The sequence below is a fragment of the Aethalodelphis obliquidens genome, unplaced genomic scaffold (assembly GCF_003676395.1).
Source record: "Aethalodelphis obliquidens isolate GAN/ISIS:26980383/991018 unplaced genomic scaffold, ASM367639v1 scaffold2, whole genome shotgun sequence".
NCBI lineage: Eukaryota > Metazoa > Chordata > Mammalia > Artiodactyla > Delphinidae > Aethalodelphis > Aethalodelphis obliquidens.
In genome coordinates, this window is record NW_020837946.1 from 90,070,188 (window position 1) to 90,086,329 (window position 16,142).

The window sequence follows — 16,142 nt, forward strand, 5'->3', positions numbered from 1 at the left end:
TCACTAAGCTCCTGTTTTGACTACATTAACCCTATACTGCTTTTATCACACTTTGATACTCACATATGTTTGTATACTGTACATTATATTTACTTAAACTCGTTAGGATTTCTGTAAACTGAAACTACTCACACTTGTTGAGATTTTAAATAGAGATAGTTGTATACAGACAACTCAGTGTATAATTTTTGCTTTATCTTCTTGGGCTTCTGTTTCCTCATCTCCAACTATGGGGCGTTAGATTACTTCCAACTCCAGAATTCTATGAATCTAACTCCTCTCGTTAGATCTGTACTGTGTGAACTTAGCTAAGCTGGCCCTCCATTTCCCCAGATTCTCTTCATGGCACAGCTCCTGATTAGCACGGGGCTAAGAGATCTTCTGCAAGTGATTGAAGGCAGAAGGGATGCAGTGGGGAAAGTCAGAGCAGAACACAAGATACTTTCTCAGCACAGACACACTGTGTTTACCTGTTGGCTCACTTTGTTGGTGTGAGGCAGCATGAGGGCCCACAGAAATTCAGACTCCTTCTAGATAGATCCTTTTTCAGCTTCTCTAACTCCTCGGTCAAGGTGTGTTTAGCTTCATGACATAGGGCACCTGCTTCTCCTGCAGGATACTCCCGTCATAGAAGACGGAGGCTTGGAGGTGATGAGAGACCCACGCAGGTTCCAGTCTGTGTCGTGGGGGCTCCCCTCATCCTCCCTGCTTCTAGTTGTTCTTAATTCCCTCACTTCACATCCATCTTCCCTTCCTGACTGCCTGCCCTCAGACTTCAGGATCCTGACACAGAAGAAACAGTTCCCCATGACTGGTTAACCAGCCTACAGTTCCACAAGGTCAAAGACCTATAATACATCCAGAGATAGATAATAGATAGATAGATAGATAGATCAATAGAATTCCCAGTGGTTCTACCTTCTCCTTCTCTCATCAAATTCTAACTCCTTTCATGTCTTTTCATTTTATTATCAAATTCACCTTAGCTTCTTGAGGGCAGAATGCTGCATACACTGTTGCCGAATGCCTAGAATACATATTAACACAATACCGGCATAGAGTAAACTCTGAATCAATGCTCCCTATTGTTAACTGTATGATGCTTCTTCTTGATATATTTTTATTTACATAAACCAACCCCCAATCAAGTTTTCCTAACTTTGTGGAAAGTTTCATCTTTTAAAACGTAGTAGTGGTAGTAATAATAACAGTAAAAACTTGTATTTATTGATATACGGCATTCCCTAAATGCTGGACACTTACATATATTACCTAACTGAATATTCACGACACCCCCCCTATGGAAGTCACAAGCAGGCAGGACATCTCAGGTCTGTATTCTTAACCACTATGTTATCCTGCCTTCTAAAGCCATGGTTTATCACATATAGATTTTACACTGTCTAAAATCACACTAGGGACTTCCCTGCTGGTGCAATGGTTAAGAATCCGCCTGCCAATGCAGGGGACACGGGTTCGAGCCCTGGTCTGGGAGGATCCCACATGCCGCGGGGCAACTAGGCCCGTGAGCCACAACTACTGAGCCTGCGCGTCTGGAGCCTGTGCTCCGTAGCAAGAGTGGCTGCGATAGTGAGAGGCCCGGGCACCTCGATGAAGAGCGGCCCCCGCTTGCCACAACTAGAGAAAGCCCTCGCACAGAAACGAAGACCCAAAAACAGCAAAAATAAATAAATTAATTAATAAACTCCTACCCCCAACATCTAAAAAAAAAAAAAAAGAATCCACCTGCCAATGCAGGGGACACGGGTTCGAGCCCTGGTCCAGGAAGATCCCACGTGCCGTGGAGCAAATAAGCCCGTGCACAACCACTGAGCCTGCACTCTAGAGCCTGCAAGCCACAACTACTGAGCTCGCGAGCCACAACTACTGAAGCCCACGCACCTAGAGCCCATGCTCCACAACAAGAGAAGCCACCGCAATGAGAAGCCCTCATACCGCAATGAACCCACCCGCCACAGCTAGAGAAAGCCCGCGCGCAGCAACGAAGACCCAACGCAGCCAAAAATAAATAAAATAATTAAACATAAATAAATAATAAAATAAAATCACACTAATCAAAATTTCCAGTGAATGGAACTTCTTCTCTTTGTAGGATTCATCTTCTTAAGTCAGCAGGGTCCCAACAGGAAACATATGGCACAATCAAAATAGGATAATTACAGAGGATATATTTGCAAAGAGACTGTTTACAAAATTGAAGGTGTAGGGGAACTACAAGGGATGGTGCTTAAATGGTGCCTTCCTAGTAACAGAGTCATAGTCACTATCACCCCTTGGATCTGTAGGGACTGGGGAGGCCAGTTTCTGGAGGGAGAAAGAATTATAAAATGAACCACTGGGAGAGGTCAGGGGTCACAACTAGCTCAAGGTGACCTTGAGGGAAAGAGCCAGGGAAAGACACACTATTACTGCTCTCTCTACTCTCCAACCTCGTCTCAGGGCTGCCCCATTGGCGAAACCCAACTGCAAATCAGACCGGTGGCAGATATCCATTGATGTGATGCCTACAGATCAGCCTGGCAGAATCAGAGAGTAGGATGGAGAGGGCTGAGAGAATTAGGGGCATGCAGAAATATTCTGACACAGGTTCACTCTGGAATGTTACCAAATAAACGGCACGGGGCAGCTCACATGCCCATCACTATCTGCTTCCCTAGGATCTGAAATATTTGTCTCTCAGAAAAGACCCATTAAAACCTATAAATTGGGTAACAGCACAGATTCTTTCCCTGCGAAGCAATTAAGCTATGTCTAATATATGTAAACTTAATTTTAAAATTTCTCCTTGATGATGATGAATTCCCATGTGATTTCCAAGATACCTACCACATGCTCATAACTCAATTCTGCTCCAAGTTCATCCTAATGACAGCTAGTTTTTCCTAACATTTAACTGTGTCTTTAAAAGCAAATCTCCAGGGCTTCCCTGGTGGCGCAGTGGTTAAGAATCTGCCTGCCAATGCAGGGGACACAGGTTTGAGCCCTGGTTTGGGAAGATCCCACATGCCGTGGAGCAACTAAGCCCGTGTGCCACAACTACTGAGCCCACATGCCACAACTACTAAAGCCCGCGTGCCTAGAGCCCATGCTCCGCAACAAAGAGTAGCCCCCGTTCACCACAACTAGAGAAAGCCTGCGCACAGCAATGAAGACCCAACGCAGCCAAAAATAAATAAATTTAATAAATTTAAAAAAAAAAAAAAGCAAATCTCCAGGTCTCCAGGTAATCATGTCACAGAGTAAAGACTGCACTTCCTTTTTCCCCTCGCGCTGCAACCCTTGGCTTTCCAATATTGGACACATGCCATGCATTTTGCATTAGCTCTGTGGCAAATGTCTAGTGTTACAACCTAAGCACCGGTGCTCGTTAGCCTCTTCAGGAGCTTGGAGACGAGAGCTGGAAAGGTACAACTTGGAGAAATAATTCTCAGCGAGCAAGTAGCAATTTGCCAAGCAGACAAAAAGAAAAACAACAACAACAACTAAGGAAGAGGGAGGAGGAACCTCAGAGAAAGTTGTCTGAGTTAATGAACAAAGTCTGAGCCCATGAGAGCAAAGGAAAAAATTTAAAGAGGTGAAGAGCTCCCCCCATAGCACTTGCTGCAAAGAATAAAAATGGATGTGATAGGTAGGGTTCTGTGAGCTGTTTCCTGTAAGTTCACTGCTGCTTAGCACCTAAGTCGAGAAAGAGCCAAGGGGTTGGGGAGTGAACCAGGGCCATCCTGACAGACGGAGGGGAGGGCAGATCATCAGGAGGCCATGTCATATTGAGAGAGAACTAGGCACCCGGCCCGGATGCCGAAGCCTCTGCCCATCCTACGCAGAAAATCCTCCAGTTAAAAGGATATGACAGCTAATGCAGGTCTCTGTTGAAAGACAAGCCCATACCTGCCCTATACCTGCCCTCACCCAACACACATACATAAAATCATGAATGCCCCCAGGCACACACACCTGATCCCCTACTTGACTTGCACCTTCCATGCTTGCATAAGCATAAAAAAAGTTACATTTTAGCCAAACCTGAATCCCACCGAATACTGTGTGAATGACAAAACAATCAAGTCCACCAGGGTTCTTTATGTTTACCTGGCATAACAGAGCCAGAGAAATATTTAAGGAGAGTCTTGCCAATGGGCCACTACAATTCTGGTCACCAATTCCAAAGTGTGGGTGGCTTTTCCCACACCACCACGCAATTCTCAGACACCAGCAGGGTGTCCTAAAATTCAATTCAATTCTGACGCTATCTGTGTGGAGACAGCATTAGATCCCACAGGTTAAGGGCTGAGTCCCCCATGGTGACCAATGCCCCATTTCAGACACCAATCACAAGTCCAAGTTATCACCTGTGCTTCTGAAAGACCAATTATAGCTTGGTGGTTTCAATGATCCACCCCCTCCTTAGGTTGTATTAATTTGCTAGAGAAACAATTTTACTAACTAGATGACCAGTTTATTGTCTCAGAATATAACTCAGGAACAGCCAGATGGAAGAGATGCACAGGGCAAGGTGTGGAGAAAGGGTGAAGAGTTTCCACACCCTCTCTGAGCACGACACTCTCCCCAACTCTCCACGTGTTCATGAACCCAGAAGTCCTCCAAATCCTCTTTTTTGGGGTTTTTATGGAGGCTTTATTCCCTCCATAAAAGAGAATGAGGCATGATGGATTAAATCATTGGCCATTGGCGATTGATTCAATCTCCAGCCCCTCTCCCTTTCTGGGAGGTCAGGAGGGTGGGACCTAAAGTTCCCACTCTAATCACGTGGTTGGTTCCTTGGCAACTAACCCCACCCCCACCTTTAGATGCTTTCCTTTCTTTTTTTATCTTTGCCACACCCTGCGGCTTGCGGGATCTTAGTTCCCTGTCCAGGGATAGAACCTGTGCCCCCGCAGTGGAAGTGCAGAGTCTTAACCACTGGTTAAGTCCCTAGGTGCTTTGCAAAAGTCACTTCCTTCACATAACAGAAGACAAATTCTAAGGGTTTTAGGAGCACTGTGCCAGAAACAGCATGAAGACTAAATGTATCAATATAATATTTCTTGCTCTAAATCACAAGATCACACCCGCAAAAGCAAGAAATGACATTTGAATCAGAGCGGGCTGTAGACAAACTGGAAACTTGTTTTCTTCATTATTGGAGTTTTTCCTATTCATAAAAGGATATACAATCTCAAAGTTTGCCCAATCTGTTTAAAAAAGCAAAGGCTGATACAACATTAAACAGATGGTCTGTCAGTATGCGGAGCCCTTATGAGAATTCTTTTAAAATAAGCATCATTCCATGAACCGAGGAAGTGGTGCCGTACAGCTCCATAAACGAGAACCTTCATTAAGAGACTATGTATGTTCTTTCCTTCTTCTTCCCGGGGCAGGGAAAAGAGTTGAGGGAAATGCCCAGTCCTGCAGTAAAGAGAACTTAACAGAAACTGCTGTCCTTGCCTCCCCATCGGATAGCAGGTAGAATGGGGTCAAGATTTCACATACAAGCATTCTGCCGGTCCTAGAGAACACCAGAAAGTACTCGTTTTCATCATCCTGTCCTCATGTTCCTTGTTTTCCTCTCTGTTCCTGTGCCCTGCTGGCCTCAGCTGCTTGTCAGAAAAGAGGACTTCTCTGAGGAACACCAGCCCTGAGGCTCCAGATTGTGCCTAAGTTACCTGAATTTCTGCCCTATCCCTATTTTAGAGATTTTGGCATGACAGGGGAACCAGAGCACTGGAGTCTACATTCACTCTCTTCTCTCCCATCTCAACTGATACTCTTCTCTTCCTCCTCTCTGTATCCTATGACTTCTATAAAAACCCTACTTTCTGAGTCAGCCAGGCTTGGTTCTTGTTAGAAGAAGGGTGCTTCTGGAATTTAGCAAACCTTCTTCTCTCTCCATAAAGCCTTCCTCTGAAAACACTTATTGGGACCTACAAAATGCCAATTTGAAACTAGACTTGGGCAATAACCTCTTTGTTCTAGGCTTCCCTGAAGTGATCAAATAATTAATTGCCCCTGAATCAATGTCATTTAGGTACTGGGGACAATTTAGAATAAAAATACATCAGTATAATATCTCAGTATTATCCTTGCATTATAGCTTCCAATATTCTAATTGTTAAATGCAGTAGGTTATAAAGATAATAGGTGGAAGTGAAGTAACAAATTCTGATATCCATGGATACTTAGATTTGAAAAAGACCTCAAGGTTGATAGTTGACTAACCATTTCTGGTAGGAACTGAGTATGTCAGTTAGTGAGAGAGATTGGAAAGGGGAAAGGCTATAAACAGATGAAAGTTTCTTTTTCTTTCAGGTTACAAACAAAAGGAGGTAGGTGGTCCAGGTTGATAAGGCCAACGGGGACCAAGGCTGCTTCTGTCCTGCTCCACTCTAACAAATGTGTCTCTTTCACCCTCAAGGTCATGTCATCATCTTAAATATAGCTGGAGCTACAGCGAACACATCTGGATTCCGGGCAGGAAACCAGAAGAGAGAGGGGAAAGGCAAAAAAATATTGCCAGAAGTTCCATCCAGTGATTGCTCCTTATACCCGATTAATCACATTTATCTGCAAGGGAAGCAGGGAAACATGATATTTCATCTGAAACAATAATCCCAGATCCTGTTAGTAAGAAAGAAGAGAATGGATACTGGCTAAGCCTTGAGCTGTCACTGCCATACCATACCTCTACAATGGTCATCCAGCCTCTGGTTGATTAGCTCCAGGAATAGGGAAATCTGCCACAACCAAAAGCAAACCAATTTAATAGCAGAGTGACCTTTTCCTATGTCTACCTGAAATCTGACTTCATGGTGCCTCTACCCAACCACTAGCTCTGCCCTATGGCATTGAGGAGAACAAAGAGTATTCCTCTTCTATATTTGCCATTCAGATACCAGAAGACAAACACACATTTTCCAAAAACTTGCCTTTGTAGTCCTCGTTATTTCGTTTTGTTGTCTTTGTTCTACCAGACAAAGAGTAGTCTAGATTAGAGTAGTCTAGATTAATTTGTTCTGGATTCACTTCCCTTTGTCAATGTTCCTCTTAAGGCAGGGATGTCAAGATTGAACATGATACTCTAGGTGTTGTACCAGATCTAAGGAACTGATTGAAATGGTCACTTTTCTTAGTCAGTAAGCGCACTGAGTGGCAATTAACTAGTCCTCTGTGATGACAATGGCATTAATACAGAAGAATTTCTATAAAATTGGGATACAAGGACTCTATCTTTGCATTTTAACATACACTAGGCCACATGGTCATTTAGCCTACCAAGATGCAGAGCTAGGCTTCCCTGGTGGTGCAGTGGTGAAGAATCCACCTGCCAATGCAGGAGACACAGGTTCGAGCCCTGGTCTGGGAAGATCCCACATGCCGTGGAGCAACTAAGCCCGTGCGCCACAACTACTGAGCCTGTGCTCTAGAGCCCGTGAGCCACAACTACTGAGGCTGCGCTCTAGAGCCTGTGCTCCGCAACAAGAGAAACTGCTGCAATGAGAAGTCCGCGTGCCGCAACGAAGAGTAGCCCCCTCTCGCTGCAACTAGAGAAAGCCCGAGTACAGCAACGAAGACCCAATGCAGCCAAAAATAAATAATTTTTTTTTTTTAAAAAAAGATGCAGAGCTATCCGTAAATATACAGGCATTTACAAAGGCACAACACTCCACGGCTATAACAGTTACATTTCTGGGAATCTAATTCTACAGCTGAGAATGACAATAATATAAATAGTAAGGCCAGAAAAATACTCTCAGTTGGAGCATTCTTACCTTTCACCCTGGCCAAGTCCTCCCTTCCCTAAGCCTGGGCCAGATCCTGACTTTACCATATGCTGCCTGGACTTTAAGCAGTATGTTTATTTCTGTCCGGCACAGGAATGGCACTCAAGAGAAACTAAGTGCCTGTGACTTAAACAACTGAGTGAAAATTTGGAGGGAAAGCATCACCAGATGCAGATGGAAGAGGCACACACATGCAGCTCAGCTGTAATTGCTGGAAGGCTGGATTTGCTGAGGAATTGAGATGCTGACAATAGATTCCCACGTAAAACCAGGAGTGTTGAACCTACCAATCTTCAGGTCCCATTGAGGAGGCACAGTGGGATAATATTCTCCACCATATGGTTGCCATTGATCTCCATCCTTCCAGAGAAACCCAGCCAATTCCATAAATCCAAGCTACCAGAGAACAGCAACTCCATCCATCTCAGATCCCTTCTGCTCCCCTGGCCAACTGAGGGAGGGGCTGGCATAGCTTGGTCACATTACAGGAAAGTCAGGTGTTCATCAAACCACTCAAGAGACAGTGAAGGAGGTCTTGCCTATCAGGAAACCAAACCACAAATCCATGTGTTCAAAGTGTCGTCCAATTAGCGTGTCCCAGATACTCGGAAAACATCTGGGTATGCCTGTCAAGGGAAACTGCCTATTGAGATTATGACACTAGTATGAGTTATCATTGGTTTTCCTGGTAGTTTTTCCCACATCACACCTGAGTAATTTCTTTTCTTGTATTGACCCCAAACTATTCAATTCTGTGCAAACAACATGGGTAGCTTTTGTATGCTAGAATCTACACTAAGTACTTTGACTATAAAAATAAATGACGTAGTCCCTGTCCTCAAGAAATTCACAATCTAGTGTCAGTGAAAAGACAGGGAAATAAAATAAGCAAACTAGTTTAAGCCAAAAAAAAATCATGTGTGTTGAGAGGGTGGCAGAATTTATTGGCAGCAAAACTAGATGCAGCTGGTTTCTGCCACAGATGGTGGAATACAGGTGTGTAATCAATATCATCAGGACTCTAACAATGTCCTGGATCCCTTCTCCTGTTTTACCTTTATTCTCAGGCTTAATTTATTTCCAAGATATCAATAATTGCCCCTCCACAGCTTTATACAGATCTCAATACCCTCAGCCTTTCAAGGAGAAAATGCTCCTTACAAATGATTCTAACAGGGCTTCCCTGGTGGCACAGTGGTTGAGAGTCCGCCTGCCGATTCAGGGGACACGGGTTCATGCCCCGGTCTGGGAAGATCCCACATGCCACGGAGCGGCTGGGCCCGTGAGCCATGGCCACTGAGCCTGTGCGTCCGGAGCCTGTGCTCTGCAATGGGAGAGGCCACAACAGTGAGAGGCCCGCGTACCGCCAAAAAAAAAAAGATTCTAACAAATATCTCAGAAAAGGGTTTTCACTGACCAGCTTAGTTCACATGCCCTGACCACCTTCCAAAAAGGGGAAGGGGCTTGGGACAGACTGCTTCATCTGTACTACATGGTATGAAGGAATCCCTAAAGGAGAAGAGTGGTTCCACTACCAGAAGAAGAATAGACAACTTAACAGACCAAGGCAAGACAGGATCTTCACACATGGGATCACATGGAGTAAGAGTGATACAAGATAGAAACACAATAATATGAGGAAAAACTAGAATACAGAGCATATGAGCCCTGGAATCAGCAAGGCTGGATTCATACTACAGTGTTGCAAGCTTAGGAATGTTGTATCAACTCTAAGCTTCAGTTTTCTCTGCTATAAAATGAAGATAATAATCCTATCTGAATTATAGGGTGGTTTGACATTTAAGTTAGGTAATCCACATAAAATGGCTCATAGCTTACACAGAATAAGTGCTGAAAAAGCTTCTATCATCATCATCATTATAGTTATTATTACTGTGGTCATTATTGTAAGAGAGAGGAAGAGACCATGGGCAGGGGTAGGGGAATCAGAAAAAGGGGTGAGGGTTTAGGATATGCTTGATATGTTGTGTTGATTAGGCTTGGTGTAAGAGTTAATGGACTGAAGCTGAGACTAGACTTTGTGTTGGGATTAGGGGACTCTAACTCACTGCAGTGTTACATTTGGATAACTTAAAGAACCATGAGATGCTCCCAGTACAAGAAGCTACATCAGAGGAGGCTCCAGGACCTGGCCACGGGGCCAAAAGATAGGAGCCTGTGGCCTGGTGGATGCTGTTACAGTGTGGTACCCTCGCCCAACTGTCCCCTTTTACTCCATAATCTGCACATGTTGCACCAGTAAGGATCTGGGTTCTGCATGTCTTAATAAACTAATGACCTGCCACTCACCTCTACGTACCTACCATCATTGACACTAAATTTAGTGTCGCCATTAGATATAATACACTTTACCTATTCCATGTGCCCCTACCAGTTTTGGCAACCTCTTTTTTCCTACTGCCAGCACCTCTTCAGAGTACTGTCCTTGGCCTTCTGAAGCTGCTTTGTCCCATTGGACAGAGAGCAGACACTGCCCAGGAATTCACATCTTCCAAGGAACTCTTTAGGCAATTACGAATGACAACTGTAACAGTCCTCCAAAGGGTCCTCTGGGGCTGAAGCCACCTTCTCAGGAGTATGCCTGAACTCGCACCCTTGGCTGGCTCCTGTGGGTTTTTTTGTCCTGCTTCCTCTACCCTCCCTCCACCCCCAGATTCTTCTGTGCTTCCTGCCTTAACAAATCAGGGTCCACTTCAGGGAACTCAACCTAAGAAAACTGCTGACTTCGGGGTAATGGTCAGCAATTTGGACAGCTTTATTTTCTGCTCTCTGTCACAGGGATTTCTTAAGCCACCATAACCAAGAATTTATGGAAAGCTATGGATTCTACCCAGAATAAAAAAAAAAGAAAGAAAAAAAAAGCATATACACAAAGTATGTCCCATAATTTCACAAGGTTCCTGAGCTCCCTGAAACCTACTTGTGGATCTCAGTTTCAAAACTATCAACTGTGAGACACAATTTAAGACAAGGAACAAAATGAAAGACACCAAAATGCCGGAAGGGATTAAGAAAACACACAGTGTTTTTTTTACTCTTTTCAAGGCTTCACTGATTTTGTATTCTATCTCCTATTTTGCTTTGCTTTCTCTTAATTTCCTCAAGTAGGCAAACTTGCTGGATGGGTTTAGTTTACCCTTCAGATCACCCTTCCCCACCTTCTCTGTGCTCCAGTAGCTGACCATGTGGGCTGCATTGATTGGCTGGCTGGCTTGCACTCCAATGGGAATAACCACCTGGAGATTAGAGGGGGAGGGGAAAGTGAGCTCTCAAGTTTCCTTTCCCTGCCCCCTCCTGCAGGGTCCTCTGACCTTATATGACAGAAGATCATAGCTCCTGCAATGTGGCCCCCTTCACAGGACCCTCTTGCTCCAGATTTTGGAGACCACCCCATCCCCTGCCCCTTCAGGCTTAAGGTGGCAAAGGCTTACTAATTTTAAATTCCTGGGGTACCACATGATCCCCTGTGGTTTCTCTACTGCCAACACAACTTTGTATATAGCACTTTTATTAAATTCTCCTTAATTTACTCAATTTGAGCGCCAGCTGTTTCCTGATAACACTTTAATTGATGCATCGTAACTCACCAAAATTCACTGACTACTTTTCATTTGTGAAGCTGGATGTAGGGTAAAGACTGGATTAGAGCTATGATTACTATTAGAACTGGAGAGATGGTAGCTGTGAAGATGTGCCCTCTAGCTCTCCTCTTTGAGCTAGAAATTTAAAGTTCAGACACCAGCTAGGATGTAAAATTCTAGGATGGACTTTGTCTTCTCCTACTCTCTAATCAGCTCTCTCCAGTAACGTAGCTACTAGAACCACGTGACTTTTGAGCACTTATCATGTGGCTAGTGATTTGCTGAAACTGAAAAATACACACCAGATGTTAACAACCGAGGTGTCAAAAAGAAGTAAAATATCTCAATAATTTTTATATTGATTTCGTGTTGAAAGAAAGACATTTCAGATATATTAGATAAAATAAAATGTATTATTAAAATTAATTTCATTTATTTAGTTTTACTGTTTTAATGTGGTTACTAGAAAAATTGAAATGACACACTCAGCGTACATTGTATTTCTATCAGACCGCACTGCTCGACCGTTATCACCTAGTTATGTTTGTCTCTTTAGAATTGCATAAACCTCAGTCCCTTACATTTGTCTACTCTTCATAATGCCCTTCCTTAAGTTCCCTTCTACATATTCACCATGCCATAGAATCTCCTTCTAGAAAGTTCTTCAGTCAGTCTCTTGGTGTTATCGATTTTCATTAAACTTCACTGCTTTGATGCAAAGTACGTGGTACATTGAAAACACAGAAAGCTGAAAGTGTAATGACACCCAGTGTATAATCACTGCTGTTTCACACACATGCTCTGCTTCTAATTTACATTTTTCATACGCTCTTGTAGCACTGAGAAGGTGAGAAATGCTAACCCATTTAAAGTGTACGTAGCCATTCAAAGTGATAAGAATTTGCACAGACATTGTTCTGAGGGGTAAACAGATTCAGGCAACACTGCTACACTCACAAATTGTGTTCAAGTAAAAGTATCTTATCTTTTAGTTCTACTGGTTTCATATTCTTTTATACCATAAGAAATTTATTCATGGTATCTTGAAAATGAAACTGAGCATCAGGTAATTGTTATACATGTGGCAGTCGTTACAGTGCTAGAAATATTAAACCTAGCAGGCAGCCTTGCTGAAACTATGCCATGTGATGAAACTTGAACTTCCAAACAGAGAGCCTGTCCTATCCACTGTAGTGTTGGGCAGGATAAATCTGTTGCTTTTAACATGTTGGGGAAAACACATACAAACAAACTAGGTTTTTATGAGAACTGTAAGATTTTCTTTTGACTTCATTGAATTAGGCAGACTTCTCAGTGGCAAACAACAGAAACCCAAATCAAACAGGCCTCATCTAAAAGGAGAGTTTATTGCTTATAATGAAAAAGTATTCAGACAAAGTCAGGTAAAGTCTGTTTCTTGTCATCTCTCAGTTCTGTTTTTGGTGTTCACTTATTTTTCAGACACCCCCTCTCCATATTCTGACAAACATGGCAGAGAGTCTATCACCTCCGCAACACCATCAAAAAAGAATCACCTGTTTCCCAAAGGTCCAAGCAGAAGTCTCAGGCCAGACTCTCACTGGGCCAAGAACCCATGCCCTTTTACCAACCCATCACTGGGACACTGGTTAACCAGGCTGAGGTCATGAGCCTGACTCTGGAGTAAAGAGGAAGGAAAAATTACTCTTAAGACTGTGGAAGTAACATTTCCCAAAATAATAAGGGGACTTTGTTAGCAGAGAAAGGGATACTAGACATGCCAAGTTATCAGATGTGCGCTTCAACTGGGAAAGAAGCAAATAATAAGCTAAAGTAGAAAATAAAGGCCTCTTTCTTCATCCAAATTGCTTGTGAAATATTGCAGGCCAAAATTCTTCAATTCTTTTTAGATAGAGACAGAGAGAGAGCTCTTTTATCAGTGAAAGTTTGAGAAAGGATGTTCTTGCCTCAACCATTAAGCTTAGATTTAATTCTGAATGAGGAATGAAAAGAAAAACGAGGGTGGGGTGGGGGGGCAGGGAGGAGGTACTTTTTTCAGTCTAAATGTATCCTGAGGAACCATGATGAGGAGAAGTAAAGATATTTTAACTTGTCGAGTCCAAAATGTGAAATTCAACCCAGTTGTGTCACTCAACCTGCTTTTTCTTTTTTTTTTTTTTTTTTTTTTGCTTTACGCGGTCCTCTCATTGTTGTGGCCTCTCCCGCTGCAGAGCACAGGCTCCGGACGCGCAGGCCATGAGGCCATGGCTCACGGGCCCAGCCGCTCCGCGGCATGTGGGATCTTCCCGGACCGGGGCACGAACCCGTGTCCCCTGCATCGGCAGGCGGACTCTCAACCACTGCACCAGGGAAGCCCACTCAACCTGATTTCTGTTTGATACTTTGCTGAATTGATGATCTATCTTTGTCCAGTAGCACGTCAGCAGTCACAGGTTAGGAATGCTGATGATGCTTAGATTACTGTCAATCAACAAATAGGTCCTTAATGTTGGCCGTGGGGCTGGCACTATGCTAGATGCTCTGGGAGATGCTAAAAATGTCTCAGACATGATTCTCCACTTTAAGGAGCTCACGCTTAAACTGCAGAAATAAAACTCATGAAACAAAACTGGACAACACTGAGCACTGGCAAAACATAGGCCTAACTGTGTCTGCTGCAAACCCAAGCCTATGGAAACACAGGGCAGAGGAAAAGCAGTGGTAGTTATAATGTGAGAGCAAAAGATCCACTACTTTCTGCACATACAGACCCAATCAGGAAAGACTAAATAAAGAAGAAAGGCTAAATTACTAAATTTTGACTTCATATTGCTTAGCACTTTATAATTATTTATGAGAAATGCACAACCACTTTTTAAGCATTCTCTTTGTTTAGACTATTTCTACCAAGACACTTGAACCTTCCAAAACACATATTAATGCAAAATAAAGTGACATTCAAAGAATCAAGGATTGAAGAAAACCTCAAGCAGACTGTAGAAATTAGGTAGACATCAAAAAATTTTAGCATCACAGTCAAATCACTAATTTTCACTTGCAAACAAACAAACAAAGAAATCCAATTCTTCGTAATACCTGACCTAAGATTGGACAATTGGTACATACCTGTTGCACAGAAAATAAGACAGAGTCTTTCTGGAAGAATTTATCACACCGGTTAGAATTTAGTGGGTGTTTTGTTATGGCATCTGATTCATTGGCTGCAGCATGAGTTTGTTAGAGCTACTCCCAAGCCAGGTTGTTTGTCTCTGGTCTCTAGAGCTGCCGAGGGTCCAAACCGTTACAGATCTGTGTGCTAGACTGGTGTTCTTTCCAGTGATTGGTAGCCTGGAAATCTCAGTGGGATATAAATAATGTGCAAGGCTTGTAAAGTAATTTGCTAACAGAGCAAAACTGTAATACTGCTTAAAAAACAGCAATTGTGTAAAATTACCATAGGGCTACATTTTATCCTTAACTAGATTTCTGCCTGATTGCTGAAGATGATAAGGACTCTTGGAAGGTGCTGAGCCAATATATCATTGTTTTAATAAACTCAGCTGTAAAACAATTTTTTTAATTTTGTGAAACACTTTCAAATGCATTTATTTTTTCTTTTTCACATTTTAGCCAGAACTATGACTCTTAGCGTTCATTTTCACCTCGGTTGGAACTTTTAAAAAGTCTTTTTCTAACTTATTGTATCAATTATAAATAAATGTTCTTCAAGGTTAAAACAATTCTATGCTGCCAGAAATCAGATGCTGTGCGTTGTTTAATATAGAGCCTAACATTATACAGTATAACAGCTTGTATTTATTTCTATTTAAGGCAACACTAAGTGACCAGTAATATCATATGATTTATATTTTCATACGTATAGTAGAACACCTACAATTTTATATACTCAAGGTTTAAATATGGGTTATAAACTACAAATGTTCTCTGCTGAAAATCATATATTAATAAAATAAATATTTCAGTCTTATTCTTAGTTTAAAGATGCACATTAGTTTATAATCCAATCTCTTGCCCACAGAATTGATAGTTTTATTTTTATTTGATAAGCAGTTTATTTAAGAAATTCTATCATTATTTTTGAGTGCTCTGCTGTATTCTGATAAACAGATATTTAAGCTTTGAGTATTATTTAGACTAGCCAGCTGCCTTGCCATTCCTTCTGTTCATATCTCCTTTACAAAAATACATCAAGAAATGTGTTTTTTTAGGTTTTACAAATGCCAGCCTCCAAGACTCAGGTTAAAAAATGATGGTGGCTTTTTGTAGAATACTAACAGCTCTACCCTGCCTTTTGTATACCAGTGGTTCTCAACATTTTTTAATGTAACAGATTTAAATTGGGTAAAAATCAACTGATCCAATACAGGCTTCGTTCTCACATTCCAGTGGCAAAAGAACAGCATGCAGAAGAATTTGAGAGTACCATACACAAATTACTTATCCTTTACTTTTTAAAACAAGGGTCAGAAAACTGTGATCTGTAGACCAAATTGCTTCACCAACTGCTTTTGTAAATAAAGTTTTTACTTTAACAAAGCCCTGTTTCTTTACATATTGTCTAGGATGGCTTTTGTGCTACAACATCAACGTTTGAGTAGTGGTGAAAGACTCCATATGGCCTGTAAAGTCTAAAACATTTATTATAAAGCCCTCTTCAGAAGAAAACAAAAAGTGTGCCGATCCCTGGTTTAAAACAAGTATAGTAGACTCCCTCTTGCGAGAGCACAGGAATCACAACTAA